Consider the following 22,238-nt stretch of genomic DNA (forward strand, 5'->3'; position numbering starts at 1 on the left):
GTTTTTCTGTTCTTTTAATTCTTTCGTGCTTTTTATTTTTCTTCATTTCAGAGTCCTTCACTGAAAGGTTAAGACTAATATCAGCAAACAGACATTTCATCAGGGGAAACTTTGTATAGAGTCATTTGAAGGACTCTTTCTCTTTTCTTTGAATGGCTTATCGGAAACCATTCAGCAAACAGATTCCCTCAGGCAATTTCAATCTATTCAAATTCCCAGAGAACTTTAAAGGTGTTAGTTTCCTCTGCATAGGCTGTATCTACCTGAGAATTTGAATTATAGAATCAGAAACTCACAGGGTAAGGAAGAACTATAAAATCATTCAGTGCTGATTCTTTTTTATAATACCAAAATATTTCCCTGGCCTCTCTGCATAATCTCGTTCAATCACTGGGAACTAACCACCTTGGAGGGAGAGCTTTCAAAAATTATCAGGACTTCAAAAATAAGACTAGAACTCCATCTATGCCCTATCTTCCATTCCATTTAAGTCCTTTTTGCAGAGATAATAACTATTTTTCTTTTTTCTTGGCCTTTTCTATGCATATTATCATCATATTTAAGTAATCATAAAACATACAATATTAATTTTTTTCTTTGCTATTTTTATTAAACAATATGGCTTGTAAGTTTTCCCATGTCATACAGACATGTTTTATGCTTTTTAGCTGCTGCATAGTAATCCATAACATGAAACACAGTTTATTTAACCATTTTCCTTTTGGGGTTTTCCCATTTTCACTACTATAAACAGTGTTAGAAACATACTTTCCCATGCCTCCTTCTGTGTACATTCAAGTGTTTCTCTGAAGAGATATAGAGATTCGATTTTTGGCAGGGAATGGGGAAGGTAACTGACATTTACTTGAGCATTTTCATTCAACAAATCCACTCAAGAAATATTTACTGAATGCCTTCTAAGTTCAAGACGCTGTTCTAGGTGACTAGGGTTATAACAAGGAATAAGACAGACAAGGACTCTCTTAATATAATTAACATTTAATATAACTCATTTAATTGACAATTACCTTCAGTGTTTGCCCATTTTACAGTGATGAAATCAAAGTTCAAAGAAGCAATTTGCAAAGGAAAGAGTTGTAATTTGAACTCAACATCTATCTGAATGAAGAGTACAGGTTCTTTACCTTCCCCTCACATTCTGGGGAAGAATTATTTTGCCTGTTGAGATGCATATTTCTGCTATTTTCCTAGAACACTTTTTTGAAGGTCAAGTCTAATTACACTTTGACATTACAGTCCTCAAAAAAAATAATACCAGCTATCATATTTTACTATCATACTTACTATCCACCAGGCTTAACAAGTACCTTATATATACCAAGTCATTTAATCCTGAAAAAAGCCTCTTTGTAGTTTATTTTACAAACACTTATATCACAGTCGATTTCTATCAGGCCTTGTTTTGAGTGCTTTACAGATAATTCAGTACATCCGCATAACAGTTCTAAAGAATAGGTGCTATTATTATCTAAATTTTACAGACAAGGAAACTGAGACTTTAAAGAAAGGTTAAGTAATTTGTTCAAAGTCACAAATCTGTGTAGTGGTAGAGTTGAGATATAAACTTAAATGTGTGTCTCTACAACCTACTTTCTTACTATACAATGCTACCATTCTTTAAAATGTCTTTAAAATATTTGAGGATGAGTGTCATGTAGTCCCCTGCCTTTGCCCTCTCCCAGTATTTCTTCTTATGACAAGGATGATGTCTTCAGCCTGGTCTCACCAACTGATATTAGAAATCAGCTTCATCATTCTATTTTCTTTCCTCCCAGTGCAATGAAGTTTGTTTATTTTCCTTTAGAATGTGGTTCCCAGAACAGATACAGTATTCTAGGTGATTATGAAACCATCTAGAATTCTAGAAACTATGTTACTATTATTATTGCCTAGGATCTCATTAAATTGTTTCTCCAGTTTTATTGAGAAATAATTGGCATGTATTACTGTATAAGTTTAAGGTGTACAGCATAATGGTTTGATTTACATATACTGAGAAATGATTCCCACAATACTCTTAGTTAACATCCATCATCTCATATAGATACAATAAAAAGAAAAAAAATTTTCCTTGTGATGAGAACTCTTAGGATCTACTCTCTTGACAACTTACCTATGTATCATACAGCAGTGCTAACTATAGTAATGATGCACATTATACTCCCAGTACTTATTTATCTTGTAACTGGAAGTTTGTTGTCATTAAATTTTTGGTAGCCACGTCTACCTTTTGATTCATATTGAATTTACTGTTGCCACCCCGCACCTTATCCTTGTTATATATCACCATGATAGATTCAGTGCGATATTGTAGCTGGCAAGACATTTGAGGATCCTGACTCTGCTATTCAATGTAGAGGCTCTTACTCCCAGTTATGTATTATCTGCATATTTCTATGAGCATGTTCTCACTTTATCCAAATAAGTCACTAATAAAAATACTTAAATGTAATTATCAAGAACAGAGCCTTTCAGCACACAACAATAGACTTCATTCCAGATTGGCATTGATTATAAAAACAAGGTAGCTTCAGATATAGTCATTGAATTAGTAATGAATCTACTTAAATGTCTTTGCATTCAGCTCATTTTTATCTACAGGAAAATAATTTTTTAGCATGTCAAATGCCTTGCTTTGTTCAGCTATACTATGTCTTCTGAAATTTCCTTATCTATAAACCAACAAATTAATTAAAGTAATGATTGAGTTACCATGTTTTGTTTTTAGAGGAACTGGTCAGAAGTTACTTAGATTATCTTCTTTAAAATCTATGTATTCTCCATTGCTTAGTAGCCATTCATTCACTTATCCCAGAAGTATTTATTGAGTACCTACTGTGTGTCAGACACTATTCTAGGTTCTGATGCTACAACAGTGAATGAAACATAAAATTCTTAACATCATAGATGTCACATTCTATTATAAACAACCAGCGCCTTATAAAGGATAAAGAAGACCTGTAGTTATTTACATTGGAGAGCTGACTACAATTCACTGCTAGTTCTCCAATGTCATGATCTCCCATTTTGCAACTTCCAAAGCTGCAGACTGTGGGATACTCTGGGGCCAGGTGATTACTGCTAATCAAAAATTAGATAGGCCTTAGAGGTCACCACTTCCAACCTCCTAGACAGTACGGAAATCCCTTTAACAGCATCCCCCAATCTATCTGCTCAACAACTTTATGATTACAAATCCTCATACTTGATGGTGTTGTAGGGACACTAGTTAGAATACAAGACAGGATTCAGGCATGCTTGGTTTTGCCAGACCAAACTAGGTAGTGAGCTATCAGACTTTTTGCATGGTGGACTAAGGTACCTATGCTATATAATCTTTATAATGAATAATTTCCTTGCCCATTTCAGCTTCTAGAGGCCACCTATATCACATGGCTTGTGGCCTCTTCCTCTCTCTTCAACACCAGCAACAATGGGTCAAGTCTTTCTCATATCACATCACTCTAACCACTTCTGCATCCTGATTGCACTATTAAGGACCCTGTAATTACACTGAACACAATTGGACAATACATGATATTCTCCCTCTTTCAAGGCCCTTAATTTAATCACATCTGCAAAGTCTTTGGCAGCTAAACCAACAAATTCACAGGTTCCAGAGATTAGGACATGGACACTTGGGGGGAGTCATTATACTGCCTACCAGGCTATACTTCTGGTCTGAGTTGTATTTTCTTTCTTTTTGAGTTATTCAACATCTTTGGTATTTATTTGACAAAAATAATTCCTTTCCCCTTTTTTCTATTATTCCTGCCTTGTTGTGGACTCAGCATCACTCACTCTCCCTATTTTTACCTTTATATTTGCTCCACTGAAGCTTTTCAAAGTTTTTCTTGAATCAGAAGGTCTATATCACTAATGGACAGGTAACTGACACTATGAACAGCCTTACTCCATCCCTCTTGATATTTTTGTTTCCAAATTGTTCCCCACCATCATTAGTCTTGCCCTGCTTGGCAAGTGTGAGCATGAGGAATATGAGAATTCTGGTCACATTGTGTCTAGTGACCTCACATATCTTAGATAATCTGACTCTATCAGTATTCATGGTACTTAGAAGATATTCATGATTTTTTCAAAGGTGGTGTGTGAGTGTGAGAGAGAGAGACAGAGAGACAAAGACAGATAGACAGACAGGCAGACAGACTTAGCAACTTTGCTTGCAACTTTACTACAAGGTATATCCATTGTCTGTGGGAACAGTCATCTATTTTTCTCCCCTTTAGGCGCCTCTTTGTCACTCTACTGACTCCCTTCACACTGTCTTTCTGCTAGGTCCTGAGTCGTCATGACTGCCAATCTTTTCCTTAAACTTGCTCAGACCTATTCAGATGTTTCTATGATGCATTGTTATTTCTTGTATACCATTCCAGTATTAGCTACATAGTGGCTTCATTATGGACATATCATTTGTTCTTTGAAACATTTTTTTTTATCCCTTCTTTTTATTGTTTTTTAAAAATATTTTGACTCAGCAGAGCATGAGCCTGACTGACACTGGGGAAGGTAGCCAAATTCCTTCCCTGACCCTTGATGGTCTTTGTGCCATGTTTTAATATCATTGTGCTCAAAGCTGTTTGTTTCCTTCCCATATTCCTCTAGCACATATGCTACCTTTTGAGAAACTGATTTCTACCATTAAGATTGTGTGATTTAAAAAGAGGAAAAGAATCAAAGCTCAATTTCCATTTTGTATTTGCATATAATTCTAGTAAGTTCTATAAGTGGACTTTCTTTCTTTGCATGCAAGATCCTGTATAGACAGGGGAAGGGAATTAATTTTTATCGTCATTTCTTATATAGTAGGCACCGAGATAAGTGCTTTACATCTATTGTTAGTAGATTCTTAACATACTAATTTGCCTCAAGTACATTTGCATAGCCTCCATGAGGGACAATTGACAATTATAAGTCTTACAAAATGTGAGAATGCTTTACAAAAGTCTCTTCAAAGCTGAAGACGTGCTCTTCCAAAAATATCCTTTCATATATGTGTCTTAGTCAGCCTGGACTGCTATAACAAAATAGCATAGCTGGGTGGCTTAAACAACAGATGTTTATTTCTCACAGTTCTAGAGGCTGGGAAGTCTAAAATCAAGGTGCCAGAATATTCAGTTCTAGGTGAGGGCCTGCTTCCCAGCTTGCAGACTGCTGCCATCTCATTGTGTGCTCACAAGACCTCTTTAGCATGGTCATTTGGGGAAAGAGGGAGAGAGGGAGAGAGAGACTGAGAGATTGAGAGATAGAGAGAGATCTCATATCTCTTCCTCTTCTTATAAGGACACTAATCCCATCATGAGGGCAGTATCCTCATGACTTCATCTAAACCTAATTGTCTCTCAAAGGCTCCATCTCCAAATATTGATACTATCACATCGGTAGTTAGGGCTTCAACGTATAAATTTGGGGAGGGTGGCAGGGGGAATACAAATGTTTAGCCCATAACGATGTGGAAATAACTTAATAATAATATTTGGATGCTTGGTATATATTAAATACTATCTGAGTATTTCAAATACAATATCCTATTTCTCTACATTTTTAGCCTCGGGCTAATACTCAAAATGATGAAGAGTAATAAATTTTAAATCCCACAAAACATTGCAATTATCTAGTGGGTCTAGTTGTCCCAAGGAGAGAGATTTAATGTCAAGGTGTAACTGAGCAGGACCCTATGGTACCTTCCCAGGACAGTCACCTCCCCCATATCCTCTGTTTTAGCTCCTCTCTGAAGTACCTAGATAATAACATCTGATGCACATTTCCTGAGTTGTTTTACAGATCTAAAACCTCCAGCAAATGTGTTTTGAGAGCTAGCTACCCTGGACTCCTTTGTTCGGTGACCTGGACTCCAATAAATGCTGCACTTTCCTTCACCACAAGCCAGTGTCAGTAGATTGACTTTACTGTGAGTGGGTGAGTGGACCCAAGTTTGGTCTCGTAACACAGAATCCATTCCCTTCATACATTTTTTAAAGGAAGTAATATTTATTGAGAGCTTAATATATATTAAGCATACTGCTAGGTAATTTACTTATATAATTTTATTAGTATGGGTACCCAGATAAGCTACTTAGGGAAGAAAAATTTCTCCTTTACCCTCTTAGGGTCTCTAGCTGAGTCTAAAAATTAATCTAAGACAGATTAACAAAATAAAATCATACAAGTTTTATTAGAATTTTAAATTTAAATGGGATTTTTCACAAGAAAATAAAGTTCTGAAGAAGTGACCAGAGCAGAACATATATATATATATATATATACATATATATATATATATATATTTTAGACAAAGAAATTATAAATTTGTGAAGAAATGATAAGTCAAAGAGGTTTGGGCTAAGGACAGTAAATTGTGGAGAAGTGACTAGGAGATATATAGGGGGAAAACTAGTGGAAGATAAGGATTATTTTGGTAAGTTTGTTTGTACAGGTTCATTTCAGAGTTGATTCCCAGTCTTTGGTGATAAGGATGTTCTTCTCTTCTTGGTACAGGGAAGGTACCTTACTCATGGGAAATTTTATGCCCTGTTTTTAGGTTTTAAAAAAGGAAGTCAGCATATTTGGGGTGGCATATCCTGAACTTCTTCACTAGAATGGGGCTGGGAAAGGAGGATCATTCAAGGCAGAAAAAACAGAAAGTTCAAAGATAAGGCTTGAATGAGATTGACTTTTTCAATAAAGTGATCTTGGGAAGAGGTGACAGTGTTATTGCTACATTCCTCTCTCCCCACATTTTCCCTTTAAGTTCTTTATTACCTGTCAGTAGCACTCAGTACCACTCAGTCCCTTACTGCTTCCCTAACGTCTGGGGTACATTATAGCAACATAAAAGACAAATGCCTCTTTATGATATAAAATGCAAATCTCACTTTACAACAGTCATCTCCAATCCCATTACTACTCCCAGGATACACAAGAGCTTTCCTGATAACTGAGAAAAAAAATCTTTTCTGAGTGGGTTCCAAATCTGCCTCTTTGTTTTCCTGCAAAACTAGTTTCTTCATGGAAAAAAACAACAACAAAAAAAAAAAACAAAAAAAAAAAACCCAAAAATGTTGTCTTGGTGGGTCTCTGGATCTGAACATAAAGTCCACACAAGAATGTAAGTTTATGAGGACAGATATTTTAGCTAATTCATAGTGCCAGTTACATACACATGAAACTGAGCTGGACCATGTGGGGCTCCTGGGCACGGAAGCCTTTCTGTCCCGTTTCTTGTAGGAAACAGACTTCGGCCTCCATGACCTTCCCTGGGTTCCAAGGGGCAGATTTGCTAATCCAGGAAAGAGGGGATGCCAGGACGGGGGAGGGGCAGCCAGGAAACAATAGTGCAGCCTTGGGGAGGGTCCTGGTTCCACCTCAAGTGATACACAAAACAATGTCTTTAAGCTCTTTAAGAAGTCAGCATTCTTCATACCAGAGAAACATCACCTGAGGCTACATTAGAGGAACCAGAGAAGCTCATCAGAAAGATTACCTAAAACCAGATTAGAGGAGTGCAGGTCCTGCACACACCCTAGTCTTATCAGCAACCCTGCCCTTGAACATTTGCTATAAAACTCCTCATTAAATCCTCCTGGGTTGGGACACAATTTTGAGAGGCCTGAGCCTGCTGTGGCCCCCTTTGCCTGGCAAAGCAATAAAGCTATTCTTTTCTACTTCACCCAAAACTCTGTCTCCGAGATGCAACTCAGCACCAGTGCACAGAGGCTGAGCTTTCGGCATCTCTTACACACACCCACACACCTTCCTTTACTTCAGTGTACTCTAGTTCCTTTACCTCCCTCATATCACAAAAGCAACTCTATCTCCCTTAATATAACCCTACTGTATACTTTTCTCACTATTTTCCTCATAAGCTCCAAGTTAGTAAGGGAAAGGAACATTGAAGTCAACCAAGTAATTTTTTTGTTATGCAAGCCTGCAAGAACATAAGCTTTCATACGTAGCTTTCAGCTGGCATCTAAGCAAGTCATTAGACCTTTCTTGTGCACTGTATGGTGTGACAGATGATATTAGCGTTCACCAAGATTTTGGGTTCTTCTCTACTTTCAAGCACATTCCCCTTCAAAGTTAGATATACAGATGTAATTTGTTTTGGTCAATGAACCATCATCAGAAGTGTCACTTCTGGGAAGAAGCATTTAAGAGTCAGTACACAATTCTCCATGCTCTTTCTTCCCAGATTCTAGAAATCATGAAAGCATGTGTTGATGAGGTCTGATGAGACTGAAGCAATCTAGCATACAGTGCCACTATATGGAGCACAGCTTCGTTTAGGAACTCACCTGGACCTGAAGCACTTTGAATGAGTGAGGAATACACTTTTGTTGTTAAACTGATAAAATTTTGGTGGTATTGTTACTCAGAATCTGGGTTCTCCCCTTGGTGGGTGTCAAACTAAAAGACACAACCAAGCCAAAGATGGGGAGAAGGAAGGATTACTTGCAGCAAGTAAGGGGAATACCAGGGATATTTCCCAAATTAGTGTCTCCCCGAACAGTAAAATAGCAGAAGTTTTAAGCTAAGGATACATGCATATTCATGAAGGCACTTGGGCAGTAGATAGAGGCCAAGCTATAGTTGATTGAAGTCAGGAGGGTCAGAAAAGATCAACATCATCCTTTAGGTTCTAGCTGATCTGGTGGTTGAGCACTTCAGGCTAATCTTTACCAATGAAACAGAGACAGGGAGTCTTTATAACAGATATGTTATCTTTGCTATTATTACTTCTCTTGCCTGATAACAGTGTTTTGTTCCTGCATTCTTTTGTCCCCTTAAGATCATTAATTACTGAGATCTGTTCAAGGAGAAGCATTGTGGCCAGGCTTAGATCACAAAATGGCTTAGGCCAAAAATGGCTTCTCTTATGTCAAGAAAGCCATGCCTGGTTCTCTTTCTCCAGGCACCCCCTACCCTATCTGGTTACAGTATTACTTCAGCATAACCCAGCTTATCCTGATTGATAAAGAAATTAGATACATAGAAAAAATAATGAAATCCTGCCATTCGCAATGATATGGATGAACTTATGATAAGTGAAATAAGCCAGACACAGAATGACAAATACTGTGTGATCTCATTTATATGTGGAATCTATGGCCAAAATCATAGAATCTAAGAGGATAATGTTGGTTGCCAGAGGCTAGTGGGGAGGGTGAAATAGGGAGATATTGGTCAAAAGGTACAAAGTTTCAGTTGTACAAGATGAATAAGTTTTGGAGATCTAATGTACAGCATGGTGGCCATAGTTAATAATAATGTATAGCTGAAATATTCTAAGAGGGTATATCTTAAGTGCTCCCACCACAAAAATAAGAAGAAAGAAAGAAAATGTTAACTATGTGGGGTGAGAGATATGTTAATTACCTTGATTGTGGTGATTATTTCACAACACATACACCTATCAAAACATCAAGCTGTATGCATTAAATATATACAAATTTTACTTGTCAGTTATACTTCAAGAAAACTGAAAAAAAATTGGATACTTAGAAGTAGGATGTTATAAAAGCATAAACTAGGTGGCATTGACTCAATGGTTCAAAGGGATACAACCGGGAAACTACTATTACAGGCTGTAAAAATTGTTATCTAGATTATGGGAGTAGAACTCTTATGCTGTGATAATTGGCAAAGCAGATCATGTACCTAACTCACTTGCACCTCTAGAGAAGGATGTTGGAAAATTGGAAGAAGTTACAAGAAAGAGTTGAGCTCAGGAAAATTTGGTCATTTTTAAACCTGATATGAAAAGGATTAGAGAGTTCAGAAATTCAGATCGTTTTACAGTCAAATAAATAAAAGACAACTAGTTCTCTATTTAAAATTCAAATTTAAAAAGATAAGATTGAGAAAACCTTTGAAGAAAAACCATTCAGTAAATTCCTTCTGTAAAGTAAACTTCCTCGAGTCAAATCGATTATCAGTATGGGTACCCATTAAATCTCTTCAGTTGTATGAAACGACTCAGAATAAGGGTATGCTTTTTTTCACTAAAGCACTAGGCTCAAGGTTCCAGCCTTTAGGTCAAGATAGAGAATTAAGGGAAAAGAAAGCAAAGAAATATATGAGTTCTGTGAATTACATCTTGAAAATAACTGTGGCTTCTTAGAACATGTTGTTGACTGCAATCAAATGGTTGAGAATCACTGATATAAAGTGAGAAATTCTATTTTTAAAAAAAATTTTATTGATGTATAGTTGATTTATAATATTGTATTCATTTCAGGGGTACAACATTGTGATTCAGTATTTTTATAGATTATACTCCATTTAAAGTTATAAAATATTGGCTATATTCCCTGAGCTCTACAATACATACTTGTAGTTTATTTAGTTTATACATTGTAGCTTGTATCTCTTAATCCCCTACCCTTTTTTACACTCCCCCCTTCCTTTCCCCCACTGGTAACCACTAGTTTGTTCTCTATATCTGTGACTTTGTTTCTGTTTTGTTATATACATTCATTTGTTTTAATTTTTAGATTCTATGTATATGTGCTTTCATACAATATTTGTCTTTCTCTGTCTGACTTATTTCACTAAGCATAATACCCTCCAGGTCCATCCATATTGTTCCAACTGGCAGAATTTCATTCCTTTTTATGGCTGAGTAATAATTCATTGTATATATATACCACATCTTTATCCATTCATCTGTTGATGGACATTTAGGTTGCTTCCATGACCTTGACTACTATATTGTAAATACAGTGCTGCTATGAACATTGGGGTGTGTGTATCTTTTCAAGTTAGTGTTTTTGTCTTCTTCAGATATATACCCAGGAGTGGAATTTCTGGATCATATGGTAGTTCCATTTTAAGTTTTTTGAAGAACCTCCATATTGTTTTCCATACTGGCTACACCAATTTACATTCCCACCAACAGTTGTACCAGGGCTCCCTTTTCTCCACATTCTTATCAATATTTGAGATTTGTAGACTTTTTGATAACAGCCATTCTGACAGATGTGAGGTAATATCTCATTGTGGTTTTGATTTGCATTTTTCTGATGGTTAGCGATGCTGAGCATATTTCCATGTGCCTATTGACCATCTGTATATATTCTTCAGAACAATGTCTATTCCGGTCTTCTGCCCATTTTTTAATTGGGTTGTTTGTTTTTTTGATGTTGTGTTGTATGAGCTGTTTATATATTTTGTATATTAACCCCTTATCAGTCACATCATTTGTAAATATTTTCTACCATTCAGTAGGCTGTCTTTTCATTTTCTCAATGGTTTCCTTTGCTGTGCAAAAGCTTTTAAGTTTAATTAGGTCCCATTTGTTTATTTTTGTTTTTGTTTCCTTTGCCTTAAGAGACAGATCAAAAAAAATATTGTTACAGTTTATGTCAAAGAATGTTCTGTCTATGTTTTCTTCTGGGAGTTTTATGGTTTCTGGTCTCACATTTAGGCCTTTAATTCATTTTGAGCTTATTTTTGTATATGATGTGAGAAAATATTCTAATTTCATTCTCTTACATGTAGCTGTAAAGTGACTAATTTTAGAGAAATATATTTTTTTAATACTTAAAATATTCTCAGTATTGGACTTCTAATTTTACTTCCTTTTTTCTTAGTATTTTAGACTTATTTTTGGTTTGATATGTTAACTTTTGTGTTTTGAAATAGCCATCATTTAAAAAGTGCTTACTGCTGTTTTCAGTTCTTAATGCTTTAGTGCTTTAGAATTTTTAAAGTTCTCTGAATTCTTTTTTTTTTTTTTTTTTTTTTTTCGGTACATGGGCCTCTCACTGCTGTGGCCTCTCCCGTTGCGGAGCGCAGGCTCCGGACGCGAGCCCATAGGCCCAGCCGCTCTGTGACATGCAGGATCTTCCTGGACCGGGGCACGAACCTGTGTCCCCTGCATCGGCAGGCAGACTCTCAACTACTGCACCACCAGGGAAGCTCTCTGAATTCTTTTAAGTTTTCATTAGTTGCTATATTCTAGATGTTCGAATTTTTTCAGGTTGATTTTATTGCATAAACTGGTATTATTTCCTGATCAAACCTCTGATAATATTGTTTTGAATCATTTAATAACTGTTTACAATGTTAAGCATTTTAAAACATAAGGTTTAGATCTTTTTAAACTACATGTTGCCATTAACTTCCATTGAGTATAGATACAGCTGAGTCAGAAAAAAAAAACAACTGAATATCTATCAAAACAATTATCATCTAACCACAAACAACCCAACTGTAATAAATGTATTAGTTCTATCATTCTTCATGAAACAGTAAAGAATTTCCTGCATTATTTTTTTTAAAAAATTGGATGGTTTAAATATGGTAAAATTTAATTCCCAGAAGAAGAAAGAAAACCAACAAACAAGACTACATTTCAACTAACAAACTTTACCCACCATGCTTACATATTTAGTTCTAAATATTGAGGGGATTTTGACGAAACGCTTTCATTTGAAAGCTAGAACTTTTCAAACAAAATGAAATGCTAAATTTAATTAACTAATAGATAATTTTCTCTCAACAGTGCAGAATATTCCTTTATCTGACTAAAATTGATAAAAACAACATGATTCATATTAACGATATCAGTGGTACTAAAGGTTCAGATACTTTTATCTCTCTTGACACCCAGCCCCAGTCCCCCAGTAAAATATTTCAAGGAATTTTAAATGCAGAAAACTTATTTCTCCTGAGTGGACTAATAAGATGTATTTATAGTCTCAGGCTATCTGTCTTTCTATCTATCTATCTATCATCAAAAAATATAGCAAAAAATCCTGTTCTAATAATCAGCCCAAGATCTATTTAGAAACTCAAGTGATAGGCCCAGAGGTTCAGAAAAACAAAACAAAAAAACACAATTAATCCTCATTTAGTGCTTATTGTGGCAGTTTAAAAATAAATGCCAATTTTTAAACACTCCTCCCATTTAGATTTAGGGCATAATTCCCCTTCCCTTGAATACTGAGGTGGCTTGACTAATAGAACTTGGCAGAGGTAAAATTCTGGGACTTTTGAGATTAGGCCATAAGATGTCTTGCAGCTTCCACCTAGGTCTCTGGGGGCATTTACTCTTGAAGTCTTGTGCTACCATGTAAGAAATCTGTTTATCTGTGGCTGCTTTACTGGAGAGATCATGTGAAAAAACCCTGGTACTAGAGGAGAGGCAGTCCCAGAAGAACTCAATCTTCTAAACATTATTGCCAAGGCACCAGGCAAGTGCATGAATCTTAGACCCTCTAGGCCTTCCCAGCCATCAGCTGAATGCCACAGAGTGACCCAAGTTGACACCATGTGGGGCAGATGAATCACTCAGCCAAGTATTGCTGGAATTCCTAATACACACAAAAGAAATGAGCTATAACAAAGGATTATTCTTTTTAGCCACCAAATTTTGAGGTAGTTTGCATCAGAAACTGTGCAGAGCCTGATTTATAGCGCTTGCAAGCTAACTAGCTGACTTGGGTCAGAGACAAAGGGCCTTATTACTTATTCACAGCAAAAGGAGTCATGAGAGCTTCATGTTGGTTTGTATGGTATCCTTATGCTATCCATGTCCCACTGGGGCAACCCAAAGGGCCCATGATGGATGCCTATACATGCAGTGGGTTATGTTACAGGAGAGTAACATTAAGCTTAGATAATTCAACACTTTTATAGAAAGCAGAAGCAAACCTGCTCTTTGTCTGGAAGGAGATATTACCACACCCTTCAGAGGTTGTTTCTGCAAATACAACCTTGAGAAACTGTCCAGGTAAAAAGTGATCAGGACCTTGCATTTTCAGCATATACCCAATGAGAATGTGCAGAGATGCATAGGAGCCATGGTGGATTTTTTCTCCCAGCACAGTGTTACACAACAACATACTTCATTTCCTATAGGACATTTATCACTATATAACAAGAGCATACCCTGGTCCCTGGGTACTGAGAAATAAAAATTACAGTTGTTTTTGTGGAATCTCATGGGTAAAAGAAATACAGTATGATAGAGATTTGCTATCTCTTTGCAAAATTTCTGGTCTCAAGTTTAAAAACAAAACACCTCTCTTTCAGAGTGGTCTTCATTTCCAATTCCCCTTTCCTCCCATTAACACTTAATTCTAAAAAGCAGGACTTTTTAATATTGTGTCTTAGTTTCATGACGGGATTAATGGAGTACATGAATATCCTCAAATTGTGTAAAAAGTGTTGTATATGTCCATTTATACACATCTTTCTCTAGAGAGATGAGACATAGCTATTGTCAGATTTTCAAAGAAATATGTGACTTAAGCAAGGTTAAGAATAGTGAAGATATGGGGGAAATTCACTATATTAACATTAACCAACTTAGAGGTTTACCTTTTAAGCCCTAAAAATGCTTCACCAGCCATCATTGGCAAGCTAATCTTTAACCACTGACTATTTGTAAATGGCTTGGTGTTGTACTGTGTGAGACAGTAACTTTGGTGACTCTGGAAAATTACTTTCCCATGGTTCAGGGTGTGTTATGTGGAAATTTTATTGGCAGAATTGGAGTAGGTACATTAGGACTGTGAAGAATCTGACCTGCACAAATGACATTAATCCTTTTTCTGATGAGACTAAGCCAGCACAAGCACACAGATTACCTGGTTTAGATTTCTCAAATTATTGTTCCTCCATTAACTATAGAGTCTCCACAGAACTGGATAAAATAGGCTTTGGAACATAAACCTTATTCACAAGAAGTCAAAAATCCCAGAGTACATCTGGTTCCTTCTGACATTATACCTAAGTTAATAGCACTGAACTTCACGATAGGAATAAAAACTCAGATGTCAGTATAAATCCCATGTTATCCTCCTCCCCTATGTAACTGGTATACCTATACAACATAAATCTCCTGTCAACATTTGTAGGTTTTATTGCCTCCTTAGTAAATGAAAGAGTATACTGTATATTTAAAAGCCATTATATTTTGATTATGCTAATTCCAGATAGATTAAAACTAATTACTTTTTAAAAAACTTAGTTGAGATACTCAGGGGTTGTTTGGGGGACAAAATTCATTTCTTAGTTTTCAAAGTCTTCTGTTAAACTGAACTCATTTATTTTATTTCAAATTTAAAGCAAGTCATTTTGGTTACAGCAGAGATTCAAAGCAGCTTAATTCATTAAATTAAAATATAGCACTAGTTAAATGACTCCAAACAATTATTTTTTTAAAGATACAATTAATTTTGATGATAGCCATTCTGACAGGTATGAGGTTGTATCTCATTGTGGTTTTGATTTGCATTTTTCTGATGATTAACCACGTTGAGCATCTTTTCATGTGCCTGTTGGCTATCTGTATTTCCTCTTTGGAAAAATGTCTACACAGGTCTTCTGCCCTTTGTTAAAATCTGGTTGTTTGTTTTTTTTGATGTTGAGTTGTATGAGCTATTTATATGTGTTGGATATTAACCCCTTATCAGTCATAACATTTGCAAATATTTTCTCCCATTCAGTAAGTTGACTTTTCCTTTTGTCAATGGTTTCCTTTGCTGTGTAAAAGCTTTTAAGTTTAATTAGGTCTCATTTGTTTATTTTTGCTTTTATTTCATAGGTTTTAGAAGACGGATCCAAAAAAATAATACTACGATTTATGTCAGAGTGTTCTGCCTAGGTTTTCCTCTGGGAGTTTTATAGTATATGGTCTTACATTTAGGTCTTTAATCCATTTTGAGTTTATTTTTGTATATGGTGTTAGAGAATGTTCTAATTTCATTCTTTTACATGTAGCTGTCCAGTTTTCCCAGTACCACCTACTGAAGAGATGCTTTTCTCTGTTGAATATTCTTGCCTCCTTTGTCAGAGATTAACTGACCATAAGTGCATGGATTTATTTCTGGGCTCTCTATTCTGTTCCATTGATCCATATATCATTATCAAAAAAGTAAAAAGATATCCACACAGTAGGAAAAAATTTTGAAAATTGTATATATGTTAAGGGACTAGTATCCTGAATTTATAAAGAACTCATAACGTATACCAAAATGATAAACAACCCAATAATTAATTAGGTCTCATTTGTTTATTTTTGCTTTTATTTCATAGGTTTTAGAAGACGGATCCAAAAAAATAATACTACGATTTATGTCAGAGTGTTCTGCCTAGGTTTTCCTCTGGGAGTTTTATAGTATATGGTCTTACATTTAGGTCTTTAATCCATTTTGAGTTTATTTTTGTATATGGTGTTAGAGAATGTTCTAATTTCATTCTTTTACATGTAGCTGTCCAGTTTTCCCAGTACCACCTACTGAAGAGATGCTTTTCTCTGTTGAATATTCTTGCCTCCTTTGTCAGAGATTAACTGACCATAAGTGCATGGATTTATTTCTGGGCTCTCTATTCTGTTCCATTGATCCATATATCATTATCAAAAAAGTAAAAAGATATCCACACAGTAGGAAAAAATTTTGAAAATTGTATATATGTTAAGGGACTAGTATCCTGAATTTATAAAGAACTCATAACGTATACCAAAATGATAAACAACCCAATAAATAAATGTACAAAGGACTTGAATAGATATTTTTCCAAGAAGACATACAGATTACCAGTAAGCACATGAAAAAAATGCGCAAGATCATTAGTCACCAAGAAAATGCAAATCAAACCCAAAAAAGGTACTACTTTATACCCAGTTGAATGACTATAATAATCATAAAAAAAGAAAAATAACAAGTGTTGGCACAGATGTGGAGAAATTGGTACCCTTGTAAATTCCTAGTAAGAATGCAAAACGGTTCACCTGATACAAAAACATGTTTGGTGGTTCCTCAAAAAGTTAAACATAAAATTACCATCTGACCTTGAAATTCCAATTCTAGGTATATGTCCAAAAGAACTGAAAACAGGTATTCAATCAAATATATGTACATGAATGTTCATAGTAGCATTATTCACAATAGCCAAATGTTGTAATTGCTCAAGGGTCCATCAAGGAATGAATGGATAAACCAATTGTATATAGATACTATGGAATATTATTCAGCCATAAAATATGGATGAAGTACTGATACACAGTACAACATAGATGAACCACCAAACCGTTATGCTAAGAGTAAGAAGCCAGATACACTATGTCACATATTGTATGATCCCATTTATATAGATATCCAGATTAGACAAATCCATATATATCCAGATTTGTGGTTGCCAGAGACCACAAGGAAGGGGAATGGGGAGAAAGTATTTAATGGCTAAGGAATTTTACTTAGAAGTGATAAAATAGATGTGGTGGTTGTATAAAATGTCACTGAATTTTTCACTTTAAAATGGTTATTTTTATGTTATGTGAATTTTACTTCAATAAATTATTTAAAAAATAATGGTCCAAAATATTTTTTTCAAATTTGATACAAAACATGCAGAAACCTTAGGGAACCCTTACAAGAGTAAATAGAATGAAAACTACCATATGTAAGCCAAAGTGAAACTGTTAAATTCCAAAGGTAAATATAAAACCTTGAAAGCAGTCAGAGGAAAAAATTCACTTTGTGTACAGTGGAAAAACAATAAAAAGCACAGCTGACATCACCAGAAGCAATGGAAGTCAAGAAAAAAAAGAGAAAACATCTTTGGATTGATGAAACATCAACAAAACTTTAAGCATTCCATAAGCAGTAAAAATATTCTTCAGAAATATAGGTGAAAGAAAGAACATTTCAGATAAATTGAGAGAATTTTCTACCAGCATCTGACACTGTAATACTAAATGATAGTCATAAGATTAAAGGGAATGATGCCCGATGGAAACTGAAAATCAACCAGGAAAAAATAGCAATGTGTAATGAAAGACTACTTGCTTTTTATTTTTTGTAATGTAATCTCCTTAAAATACATTTGACTTAAAAAAATCAATGACGTAGAAAGACATTTGTAACACAGAAGTAAACAATAGCATGAAATATGGATGGTGAATCAGTTATTATTTTCGTGAAGTGGGAAATGGGGCATCAGAAGTTGACATGAGAAGTAAGAAGTATAAAGTGCAAAGTAGAAAGTATGAAGTAGGACATATGAACAGTCCTGAGAGAAGCTTGAAGTGTTAAGTGGTATAATATTGAATTGGTGTTTTAACTATTATTCTTAGAGCTGTATAGGTACATTTTATAAATGTTTGTATGTACGATTCATAATTGAAAAAATGTCTAGCCTAGCTTAAAACTTCAGTCTCATTACAAGCTCCAGTAAAGTCTCTGCATATAGCTCCAAGGCCAGGAATTGAGAAGAGAGCAAACTTTGCTAATAACCTACATCCTCTTTCTTAGTTCTTGATCCTCCTATGCTATCGGTTACAAGGAGAAAAGGTGGGGAAAAATAGAAAGTATCTCTTTAATTAACTGATAGCATTTTGAAGACTTCTTGGTTACTGTTGCTGATTTTCTGGCTGACAAACAATTTCTCTGCCCTCTGTGTGACAGGCACCCAAATGCTGACTTTTCCATTGTGTGCACATATGAGTATTTTTGAGGACACCTAGGACTTTCCCACAGCACAATTCCCATCCTTTTCATCCCCTACCAAATTCTTCAGCCAGTAGTCCACTCAGAGAACACATAACCAGCTACTTCCCTCAGTAACCACTTAAGTTGTAGATACTCAGGTGTTGTTCCTTTGTTGAGCTGTAGAAGTATAGGCTGCTCCACTGGCATCTCTTCAAGTCCTTCCTTCTTTCCACAAGTCTCTCTCTCTCTTTTTATTTTTATTTGTTTATTTGTTTTCTGATCAAGTTGGTATAAGGGACATAACAGCAAGCCTGCTGTCAAAGAAAGTATCTAGCCAGGGGATAAAATGCCTCTCTATTCTTCTGGCATGCACTCCAAATTTTATGAATGATTTTCCTAGGAATGTCACAGAATTTAATTTCAAGAAGAAAATAGCACCCCTTCCCCACTATCATAAGGAGGCAGAGGAATAACTTGGATAGCATCTACATTCCCTGGTACTCGCCTTATATTCTGGGGTGTAGTAAGGTGGTGGTTGATTATAGCATGGGTAAGTTAGAATACCTGCAATGTGACATCTGGACCCAATTTTGGGCAGCTTGATGGAGGCTCTTTTTAGAAAAAGATAGTATCTTATTTTTTTAAGCATTTTTAGTGGCTTCTAGTGGACAACCCCAGGGCAATAAGAAAAGTCCTGTTATATTAGACTCCCACATTTATTGTGTGTCCTCTGGCAAGTCTCCTATATCCGCCCAACCTTACTTTTTGTACCATTACATTGAAAAGAATAATGTATCTACCCTTTCAGAGTTTTTTTTTAATTAAATAAGTATGGATGTAAAGGGCTTATATAGACTAAATGCTCAAGAAAATTTAAGAGAGTACTTTTAAATGTTTATTTGGGGAAAACCCCTAATTTCAGTAGAAATTAAACAAATACGATGATTGTAACATTTCACGACTTTTGGGAAAAAATCCTTTACAGAATGTAAACCTTATTACATATGCTAAAGTCAAAATAAATTATATCATTAGTAAGAATAATATATGAATCAATGCATTGGTCATAGAACTATAATTATCTTTCAGTGAAACACAGTTCCTTAATTTTAACTTTGGTTTTAAATTTGGTTATTTTGTGCATTTGATTAAAAAAGAGATTATTCTTTGTTCAATTTTTAAACCTAAGTACTTCCATTCCTTTGCATTATTTTTTCTTCTTCAAATCAGCAGGCTACTTATACTGGATTTTTCACTTTGGAATTAGGCACTGAGATGATTCATTATGATATATATTTGATACAAAAGTAGGCATCATAGGCTATTTTTGACGATAGTATGTTTCATAATTGGGAATTAGCTTGAGACTTGTGAAAATTAAAGGAGCTTATTCCTATAAAGCACTTAGCAAGGTGCCTGTCATATAGTGAAGTCTCCATAAATGCCGGCTACTATTATAATGATTATGAAGCTTTCTACACAGGCTTTTAACTATTATCATCATGCCAAATTAACCTATAATAATAGAATGCTAATAGGAGAAAAGTGGAGTTGCACAATGATAATTGAAAACTATATTTATTCACATGACTTCTCATTTTTAAAAGCACATTTTTCATGTTATTAAAATAATGTTGAATAGGGGAGATGGAAAATACAGTAATTCTTATCCAGATGACTGTCTGGAAACATTAGTTTCATAGCTTATCAGATATCAAAGGGCATTGATAAACCTTTATTTTATGGCATGGTGATAATTTATTTTAAAGTTTGCTAAATTGAGGAAATATGAAAATGATGGACATGTGCCATAAAAGTTTAAAATAAAAAATGTATATTTGCCTTTTTTTACATAGGGCCTTTGCTTAGAGTATACAAAATCAAGTTTGTGTTCAACATTATCTTTCTGATATAAACTATATCAGATAGTTCATTTTTTATAATTTGTTTGTGTTTCCTTAAAGTGGATAGGAAACGAAGAAAATGGGCAAGAAATCTGAGTTTAGAAATCTGAAAATATTAATTTTCCCTATATTTGCAGTCTCATCCACACCAAATTCATGAGCAATGTTTAGAGAAACACTTTTAATAATATTTTCCAAAGCAGTGAAGTTACTTTTCATAGAAAAAACAACCTTCTTTTTACATTTATATTTCATCACTTTACATAGTATTTCCTTAAATTACTTAATATATTAACATGTTCAAGTGGCATAAATAAGTTTTGGAACAAACTCAGCAGATTCTTGGTAAGCATAGAATTTGAATAGTGGAAGGACAAGCATGTGAAGGTACTAAAAATGCAGTCAACTAGCAGTGAGCATTTAACCTGCCCTGGGCATCAATTAGAATGCTTTATAGAGGAAAGCAAGTCATTTTGACAAGTCAGTTAGTTAACTGGTAGTCTGGCAAGGGTGCTTCTTTGTTTTGTATTCTAATAAGATGACATTTTAAACTGCTATAACTGAGACAACTTATCCATTTAGTCACCATTTCTAGGTAGCATAGATTTTTATCAGTGAGTTTAGAATTATACAATTTAGTTTCATTTTGGGGGGAATTAAAAAAATAACTAAATCCCTTTGAACTAAATAAATGTGAGTTCCAAAGAACCACTCAGATATTATTTTCCTTAACCTTTTGTTAAAGATTCCCCCCCAAAGATAAGTAATTTAAAATGTCCGTAGGACATAATTTCAAACTATTAAAATCATAGATTTGTTCCTCAGAATGTGTTACGTATTTGGGAGATGGGCATGGTCAGGAGCATTGTCCCTTGGTGTCTTCCAGCAGCATTATCTAACCCTAAATGTATATGAAGCCCTTCCTCATATACTGTGATTCAGAACTCCAGATGTCCGAGTTCCATCAAAGAAGAAATATGCATTTATTTTTCTCATTCTCCTTTTGTTTTGGGGTGATTTTCAAGATGGTTAAACTAGAAAATTCCATTTTTACTCCACCATTTTTTAAAACCAGATTTCTCAATCAAATCTTTGCAAGAAGAGTTAAATTTAGAGAAATTTCCTTCTCACACACGAAGCTTTCATACTTTTTTTGGAAATTAAATTTTCATACTTGATGCATATTATTTCAAAGGTCACTGGCATAATGATTTATTTAAGTATCCCAAGCCTCCAGTAAATAGCAAGGTATGAGAATAACTACTTCTTGGTGAAAATACAAATGATAGACTACCTTAGTATTTTGTTTTGTTTTGGAATAACTTATGATTTATAACTCTGTTTTTATTACAAATTTCCACATTTTCTTTTGGTGTTATTTTTCTTAATTCTGAAAACTTCTTTCATAATTTCTATAGCAATGCAAGTCTGTTAGTGACAAATTCTTTAACTTTTCTTTGATCTAAAAATGTGTGTTTTGCCTTTATTAATGAAGGCTGGATATCAGATTTTTTTCAGCACTTAAAAACGTTTTTCTAATACCTACTGACCTCCATTGTTTCCTTTATAACATTGCTGTTCATTAAATAATTTTCTCCTGATTTAATGCATTATTTTTTCATGTTTTCGTATTTTCTCTTTTTCTTTGGTCTTAATTTCTCCTCTATTCTCTTTTGTCTTTTTTTGGAACTCAAATTACACAATGTTAGATATCTGCTAATTAAAAAAAAGTTTTTTTCTTTTTTCAGATAGGATTTCTATTGATCTATCTTCAAATTTCCTAACTTTTCCCCCCCATTCTGCTGTTAAGCTTATTCAGTCATTTATTTTATTTTAAAATATTGCATTTTTAACA

The sequence above is a fragment of the Neophocaena asiaeorientalis genome, unplaced genomic scaffold (assembly GCF_003031525.2).
Source record: "Neophocaena asiaeorientalis asiaeorientalis breed wild unplaced genomic scaffold, Neophocaena_asiaeorientalis_V1.1 scaffold604, whole genome shotgun sequence".
Lineage (NCBI taxonomy): Eukaryota > Metazoa > Chordata > Mammalia > Artiodactyla > Phocoenidae > Neophocaena > Neophocaena asiaeorientalis.